Source organism: Numida meleagris, chromosome 1, assembly GCF_002078875.1.
Source record: "Numida meleagris isolate 19003 breed g44 Domestic line chromosome 1, NumMel1.0, whole genome shotgun sequence".
Lineage (NCBI taxonomy): Eukaryota > Metazoa > Chordata > Aves > Galliformes > Numididae > Numida > Numida meleagris.
The window spans coordinates 45589402-45598418 of NC_034409.1; the positions used below are offsets into that span (position 1 = coordinate 45589402).

The 9017-nt window shown below is 41.9% G+C and overlaps 1 protein-coding gene across 3 annotated transcripts in view; it reads left to right on the forward strand.

Annotated features, from left to right (window-relative positions):
- Nucleotides 1-9017, forward strand: part of CRADD (CASP2 and RIPK1 domain containing adaptor with death domain) — a 78674-nt gene that overhangs the window by 25604 nt on the left and 44053 nt on the right. The gene's annotated exons all lie outside the window — the stretch shown is intronic.

Genomic DNA, 9017 nt, shown 5'->3' on the forward strand with positions numbered 1-9017 from the left:
GTGCCTGAACCAGGAAAGCAGAGTGATTTGGGAATTTTATTCCCAGTTCTGCCCTTGATTTAAAGTGTGGCCTCGGGCAGGCGGCTGTCGGTCTGCCTTGCCGTCTGCTTGCAGGAGGTGGTGGCATTCCCTCTGCATCTCAGGGACCCTCGGCCGCGGTGCAAGGCATGGTGGCATGCTGCTGTGGCATCGTGAGCACCTCCGAGCCGCCTGCTGCCTGTTTCAATTGTCCCCTCCCAGGCCAGATGGATTTGAAATTTATAGTTCTGAGAAACTGAAGTCCTTTGTTCATTCTGCAGGGCTGGGGTTTTGTGTGTGTATGTGTTTTTTTTTTCTGGTTGTTTTTTTTTAACCTCAAGATGGGGGTACCTAATTTAATAAAGGAGTCGATCAGCTGGAATGAGCACTTCTGAAAGCAACACACAGCAGAGGCTTCCAGGAGGAGGCCAGATGCACGAGCCGGCTTTAGGAGAGAGAAAGAATGAGGCAACTGTAAAATAAAAGATGTCTAATGTAGTTAACATACAAATACCGTGCTCAAAATGAATAGTCTGCTCTCTGTCTTCATCCTGCTGGAGCATGGCGGTGTGTCAGACCTCACCAGCTCTTTACTTAGAAGAGGTTTAATGCTTTTTGACAGGTGACAGGTTTGGTGGCATCTGCTTTTCTGAGATTAAAAATTAAAAAATCCACCTGCCTTCCTTTTCACTTGGGGTCTGCAAAGGGTTAAGGACTGCTGAATGCAGACATATATGGTGTTGTATTGATATAATGTACTTTGTAATAGAAAACAGAACTATCCAGGTCAAATATCAATAACATTCTATAAGCCTTTCTAGGAAAATATAATTAAAACCATTCAAAGCTGTTTCCCATAACTGAATTTACTGTGTCTTATTGACTTCAGTCCCACGTCTACAGTATGATATTATTATCGACTGTTAGAGTTCTGCCTATTTTAGAAATAAAGAAAAACACAAACTCAGGTGGTGGTATTTGAAATCCATTAGAAATCTTGCTCTCTTTTCTCCCTAAAGCAAAGGTAATATGGTATTGTTTGAACAACAAAAAGGTTGGGTAGCCCTTGGGTTTGTTTAGCTCCACGGAACGGAGCTAAGTCAGTGGACCATCAACCAAGAACCTCTCCCACATCCTACATTTAAGCAAGTTACTAATTTGCACCGAAGGCTGCTGATTACACGACCTCTGGTTTTATTGTCAAGCTATATTCACTTGTTTTCATATTGAATATCATTATTAGGATCCAGAGTAGGAAGTTCACTAAATTGGTTAAATATTTCAGACAGGATGACTTTGCTTGTCTAGTTCTGTCCCTCCCTCTCCTTAAAGCAAATACTTTGTCATGTTATGCACATTTCAATCATAAATATAGTCTCACAAGCATGTAATTTTCATGATAAATACATTTGGTATATTCAGAGAGTTCTTAAAAGCTGTTTGCTAGAACAGCTTCTTAAAAATATAAGTGTACCAGTCTCAGAAACTGAATAAAGACCCGATACTATACTGCATTCACTAATTATATTTATTCTGAAGACTTGTACCAAATATTGACTATGCCTGTATTTTTTTTACACAAATCTGCTAGTGGAACAATTTTTAGTTATAAATAGTAATAATACCGAGCTGTTTGTGCAAGTATTACGGAGCCTAAGAAAAATCTTTTCAGAGAATAGTTTTGTTATTGTTGATGGCTGTGGGTAGATTAGCACTTTATGGTTATCACTCAATATTTGATCAATATTTAAGACTTTTGAAAAAGTCAGGTGTATGCACGTGTATAAAATAGGTACACACACACAGATGCATATATAAAGAAGAAATGGGCATAGAACCTTATAGAGTTTAAATGCACGCTTCCTTAAAATTCAGAGTACTCATTTAACATTGGTCTGACTTTACTGAAATCAGAAATTTCTCAGAGGTTGGTAGGGGTTGCACTGTAGGAGAAAGAAGAATTCAGTCTGATTCCTTTCTACTTGAATTGCACTATATTGGGTATATTTGTGGCTCGCACGGAGCACCTAGATTTAACATCAGCTTGCTTTAAAAACATTTAGATATGGAAATTTATTGGTTATGAGAGCCTAGAATATTTTTAGTCTACTAATGTTTTGTGTGTCTTCTTTATGTAGCCGGAGATTGATTGCTAAAGTAAGGAGCACCCCTCATGTCCAGAGACAGACAGTGGTAGCACTCAGAAAAAGCTGATAGTCAGTGGTAAATGTGCTCCGAAAGAAATGAGCTAAAAGAAAATCCTTCTGGAAGTATTGAGAGCCGAGCAGGAATATTGTGTAAGGAACAACAAAAACTATTTTTTTTTCTTTCAGCAAGTATCCTTTTGCCTTATTAGAGCTTAATAGGTACGTGTGAAGTCGGTTGACAAAAAGCTTCGGTATGAAACATAGATTTATTCCTCGTGCTGTCAAAATTGCTAGAACTCTGTGACTGAATTTTTAAAATTACAGATTTAAAATTGAGGATACTATGAGCTAGTGTCTTTATTGCTGTTAGATCTAAATGTTCAATACAAATTCATCTGAGTGAATAATATCTTAATTTCTTTTCTTGTTCAGTCATTTTAAGTTGCCTGTAAATTGTAGGCAGGTCTGAGCCATAATTTTAATATTGAACTTTCTGAAAAAAAAAAGAAGTCCAAATCCTAAATATTTCAATTTGAACTGCAGAATATTTTACACTCTAGGTACTTGTTTAATATTGTAAATAACTGTAGTTTAATATTGTAAATAACTGTATCTTTGATAGCAATTTTTTTTTTGCTCAAATTATTAGAAACTACATGAATATGTAAAATAGAACAAGAGTAAATGATTTGGAATTTGGTAGGACTCTGGTGTCAATTTCATTACTTCTTGTCATTTCTGTTTCTCTCGTGTCTAGCTTAAAAGGGGCTCTGCAGTCTGGTTTTGGGTTGATGCTCATGTTCTCTAAATATAAAGGTATTGGTGGTGAAATATGTGCCAGGGGGAATCTGTATGGGATTTTCATGTGCAGTCCTGTTGTTCTCTTATCCATAAAGAAAAATGCCTCCAAACTGATGGATGAGCACACAGGCTGGGCAGTGGCTATAGAACTGTACTCCCCCAGTCCCCTCTTTTTCAAAATTGATAGCCTTGTGCTATGCCAGTGCAAGAGCTAATATTGCTTGCAAGCATTACAGTATCACAAAATACTCTGCATTAAAACTCCCACGTTTTAGCATACAGGTGGCAGTAGGAAGATTAAACCAAACAAAAGAAGATTACTAAAAGATGACAGGAAAGACAGTCTACTTCTGACCTGCATCACTTGTTTACAGTGTAAACTACCCACTCCCTCCCGATTTTTCATGTAACCCAATGGATGCTTGGAAAAAACATTGTTAAATCATTTTTTCACATGCATGTATAAATTTGGCAAAGTCAATTACTTGTCTGGGCCTACTACTGTTATATTTTTAACTCTGTTCTCACTTGCTATGTGAGAAGCATCACTGCAGCATGCAGAAAAATTGTTGCTGCAGTAACATCTGGAGCTGCCTATTTTTTCCAGCTGCAAATTAATTATTCTCTTTATCTTTAGGATTGCTGTAGAATGTGATTTTATGATTATTATCAGGCCTTATGAGGTAGTTAGAATTTCATGTAATAGCTTCATGAGCTCAGAGACCAGACTTTACTGTACAAGAGTGGTTAATGCATATGGATACACCCCCAAAGTTTCCAGTAACAATTACATTCCAAGAAAGGTGCTAAATATATTGCTACCAAGAATCTTCTGTTTTTTTCCTCCCTGGATCTTTGATGTCATTTGGGAGTGCCAAGAATTTTCACTTCACCTACTTAAAACATTTAAATGTGAATATAAAATTTGCTTCAGATTTTATTCTACCCAGGAAGCTTGATCTTGTGGCTATCACCTAGCAGAAATTCCCACTGCATGAAAGCAAGTCTCCCTTGTGTCAGGGCTGCAGGAGGAGGTCCGCAGCTGCAGTCAGCCCTTCGTGAGGAAATTATTCTGAGCCCATGTGAGGCTGCCGGTGCTGTTCCTCTAGCTGAAAGCTTAACTACAACGGCACAAACTCCGGAAAGTAAAGTTCTCAAGATGGGTTCTGATCGCTTGTTTATATTTTATAATTCAGTGATGTAAACTGGTTGACAGTGTTGTGCTTAATGTTTGCTTTAATCCGAGGGGATGCTAGACTTTTAAATTTTGGGGAGAATGAGTTCCTGATGTAATTTTTATATGCCCAAAGCAAAAGCTCTGAACGGATCTGAAAGTATGACATACTTCTTTAGGTCAGCGTTATACTTACTACATAGTTTCTACCCATGGTTACTTTGCAGAGAGAGCAGATGATAATTGGGGTAGTTTGCAGGCAATAATAACCTGCATTTTCTCACAGGAACCTTAGTAACAGTGTGACATAATGAAGGTAAAAGCAAATTGAATTAGAAAAACAGCAAACATTGTGTTTTATAACCCAAAATAAAATTCTTCAGCAGCAACTAGTCCTGTAATGTAATCCAATCTGTTTTAATACTGAGATTTTTCCAAGAAAGCAGGAAACAGTAAAGGGTAAGGCTTTCAAACCTCTGCTGTTTCGTTTACAGATCCCTTGTGTTAATTTAATGCTTCTAGGGAACTGGGGCTCTTTCTTTTTCTCAGAATCCCTTCTCTAGGAAATACTGAGTGGTGTGGCGCTGAGAAACAGTCATGGTTTACAACAGATAAGCCAAAGGACCTGGCTTCGAATTCCACACTTCTTTGAGAAAACAAAACACGCCAATGTGTGTTTTCTCTAAAGCTAGTGTTTTCTTGCTCTCATACTGGAGAAAATTTACCTTACAAGGGACGTAGCAGGCAACCTTGCAGACACTGTCTCTTCTCCCCTTCTCGTGTCCCTCCAGTGCATGCATCAGCATCTAATAGTTCTGTGCAATAGGATTGTTAAGCACTGAAGATAAACATTTACAGCTAATCCTTTTGAAGCACTGCCCTGAAAGTGTTGCTGGCACAAAATTCACACTCCTACCGATGCAGCCGTGCCAGCTACAACCCTGGAAGATGCACTTGCTGCCCCTTCCCAAGCCCTGGCTATGCACTTTTCCTGTTCTTCTCTTCCCGCAAACCGGAGACACCCACCTGGAAAACTGGATTTTGCAGAGAAAACTCATTTTGTCTGGAAAAAAATAGAGTGAGTCGCTTGCAAAAACAGTCTAGCCGACGTCAGCTGCATGCTTATTTGTAGTCTTCCTGTTGCAGCAGCTTTAGGAGATGCTGGGGCAACGCATGTTTTGGCCTCTGTTTCTTTTCCTCATTTTGCTGGTTCAAAAAGAGGCTTTGCACGGTGAAGCCTGAACTTACAACAGCTCTGGCTTTTGCGGTGTGGTTGGCGGGGGGTGTATTGGGCATAAATCATAGACTTTGGGCAGCGGGGGCTGTGGGGCGTGCCCGCAACGTGCCGGAGCCCTGCCAGCCCCAGCGCCTGTCCCACACCTGCCTGGGGAAGAGCAACAGCTGCACGCGGGAGGAGGCACTGGGAAGGGGACACAGCAGGGGACATGGTTCCCAGGGGCTCCAGCTGTGGGTGATGCGTGCCCGGGTGGAGGAGAGCAAACAGCAGGGAGCATTGGAGGAGAGGCAGTGGAAGGGAGGCTGATCAGGGAGGGCCCTGCACTGCCAGCCCCAGCGTGGCCTGTCCTCACTTGCGTGCAATATGTGGGGAACGGGGGGTGGGAGAGGGAAGGGGGGAGAAGAGCTGCTGGAGCTTTTGGATGGAGGAGGAATGGTGTTTCCTGTCTTCTTCTTTCCCCTTTATATCTGAATCAATAATTATAATTTTGTGTTAATTAGTAATAAACTAAGCGAAATCAAAATTAGAGCTCGAACAGCTCTGCCCACCACAGGAAGGGAAAAGCAAAACTTAACAGCATGCTTTGTAAGCAGCAGCCTCTCCTGTCTTCAGCTGCAGCTTGGCTGGCCTGGGAGGAGATTTTCAGAAGCTTTGTTCTTGTTGTGATACAGAACATCCTGATGGACTGATGCTTTCCCTCTGGTCATTGATTTTTTCATTACTATGTATAGGCAGGGAGAATATCAAAGGCTCAGCTGTATCCTCTCCCAGGCCTTGGGAAGGCCAAAAGGATCTTGGATTCAAACGAAGGGAGCAGAAATTTGGCAGGAGGGAAGAGCTTTGCACTAAATCATACGTTCTTAGTCTTGGCCCCACCCCCAGTGCCATACAGCTTGGGAAGGAAAATTTAGCAAACAGTCCTAAGTGTAACACCAAGAATCCTGCTGCCAAACCAGGGAAGGTGCAGCTCTTGTAGGGGCATGTTCTGTGTTTAAGCTTACAGTTGTGAAATTGGTAGTTCCTGGAATCAACACCAGAGTGGGATATCGTGGCATTCTTGAGATTACCCAAGATCAAGGAAGTATCTTTAGAATCTTCTTCAGGGACAGCTGTTACTCCCACATATTCAGAGGATGAGAAACCTCATGTGTGGTAGATAAAGCACCGCCCTGACTTTCTTCTCAACTTGTCTTTCCTGGGTTTTATGCAGGAGGGAGAGTGCTACATCAGTTTCATCAGCAGGTTTGGTTTATGCTTACACTGTGTATTAGAAAAGCTAATAATGAGGTGTACTGGGAGAGAAAAAAAAAATGACCATCGAAGTTATGATTTTAGAGGGTATTCACATGGCTACTACAGTTCTAGAGCTTCTTGCTTCATTTTCATTTTCGGAATCCTGCAAAGAATTCTTGGTAACGTAGAAGTGTTTCTTAGCAATTTTGGAAACAAACTTTGAAAAACAAATTGACTACTGAGTCAAGAATTTGCAAAATAAACTCCTTCTCTCTGGCATTTCCAGATTTTTCTTCTGTTTTGTCTTCCTTGTGTGTGAACTGTTCAGGACTGGTAGTGTTTTGTCACCCATTTCTTCTAGGCTGCGCTAATTCTTTGAAATGGCATAGCGAGCATGGTATTTCCATGAACAGACTTTGAGAAAACTGGAACATAAAAATTAACCTGAGGATGGCCAGACCAGGCCGGAGCCAAGTCCATCTGTCCCATCAACCTGTTTCCAAGTACAGTCAGTAGCCCAGTGGCTGAGGGAAAGCTGCATGAGGAGGCCATGCCTGTAGCAGTGCGTGTAGGCCATGCTCATCCTGCGGGCTGGTACCCAGAGGCTTCCTGAGCTGGGTTTGTCCCTCTCTGTTCTGTGGCCCTTTGTGGACTTCTCTCACCATTAACTCAAGAAGGTGTGTGTTGAAATCTGGCATCCATGTCTGGAATTGTGAAAGATCTAACTTTTGGCCCACTCCGGTTCTGTTGTGTGCTGTTTGATGCATTTCTGTTCCCCAAGCACTGCTCACTTGAAAGAGATAGAGCAGTTCACCAGGGCTCTGTGTAGGCTCAGGAGACTGACATGAACCATTTTTGCTTTCATGGTTGGCCCACTAAGGTCAGCCACTGAGACTGTTTTCGCCCAAGGAGTGTTTCTCATAAAAAATACTGGCATGTTACTGCCTCAGGGTGTCGGTTTGGTGTTATTTACATAAAGCCTTGCACAAAAAGCCAAAGCATTTTTTGTTGGTGTGTGATGCGTGGTAGAGCAGCTCCATTCACCAAAAGACAGTGCCTGTTCTCTGTGTCCCCCATAGAAAATAGCCCACGGTGATGTTGTGGCTAGTGGCTGCATACTGGCAGGCACAGTGCTTGGCGGTGATTATTTCTTTCCTGTGTAGGGTTAATCTGCAGCCATTTGCATAGTCACTTGGCAGTCATGTGAAATTATATGTCCTATGATGTGGAAGTTTCTTCAAACTGATCATCTTCCAGACCTCTGGAAAGAGCCTCGCCATCTACTCTGTAGCTTCATGCCCGAGCTGAGTTTCTTGGCAGCCAGAAGGAAGATAATAAAGTGCTCTCTGCATAACAGGCAGATAGAATTTGTTCCATGCTGTAATAATTGTGCTTATTAATTCATAGCTGCTGTGTTTTTAAAATGAAGAGTGAAGTTCATAGGAGGTCAAATGGCTTTCTGCATTGCAGTGTAGGTTGTAGGAGTAATAATCAGCAAGAAAGTTACGAAAGGCCTCGCATTACAAAATATGGATTAAAACAACTCAACTTTTATGCAAATATGGTAATCCTTGCTTTCACAGAAGTTTCTTTAGGCCTGCTCACAATGACAACATTGTTTTCTATCCTGTTTCTTTTTGTTATGCTGTTGGGAGGTACCGAATGAAACTGGTGGATTCAAAGAGACTCTTACATGTAGTGTATGTTCTGTAAAGAGAAAAGATGTTTAAAATGGTGTTAAAATTTATGTTTTTATTTAAATAGTGTCAGTATGACTAACTGTGACCTTGGAACCTGGAGACTAGGGCCTATTAATGTGTTTGTGATTGCATTTTGGTACTGCGTGAAGTGTGGTTGTAATTACATGGTCCTCCGTTTACATGCAGTCCATTTACAAGCCAAAGCTTTGATCTCTCACGTTGCTCCTGACCGGCACAGATCAGCCTATGACTGGAAGCTCCCTGACACTTGGCCAGCACTGAGACCTGCTGTGGAGGAGTGGCAGTGAGGTTCCATCTAGAGTGGTGGTGCTCTTGGGACTGGGAGCACGGCAGAGGGGCCGTGGCTGACTGCCAGGGGCTCAGTGGGTTGTCGCGTGGTTTTGCTTTATGGCTCGGCCTGGTCGGTCGCCAGAAGCTGACACACTGGGAATAAGCCAGTGGAACCAATGTCATCCTGTGATATGTACCCACTGGTCCCAGTAGTGTGAGAAAGGTAAAAAGAGAACAGGCCCTGTTTTTTTCATCAGTCACTGTCTCCAGGTGTGGAGGCTTCCAGATACAGGGCAAGGGAAAAAGACAATTATTTTAATTTTAGAGCTAGCAAATTGAGCAGAAGAATGGATAGTTTCCCCAGAGTTTATGGCAGATTCAGGAACTGGACTATTAAGTCCCAGTCCACTGTCCTA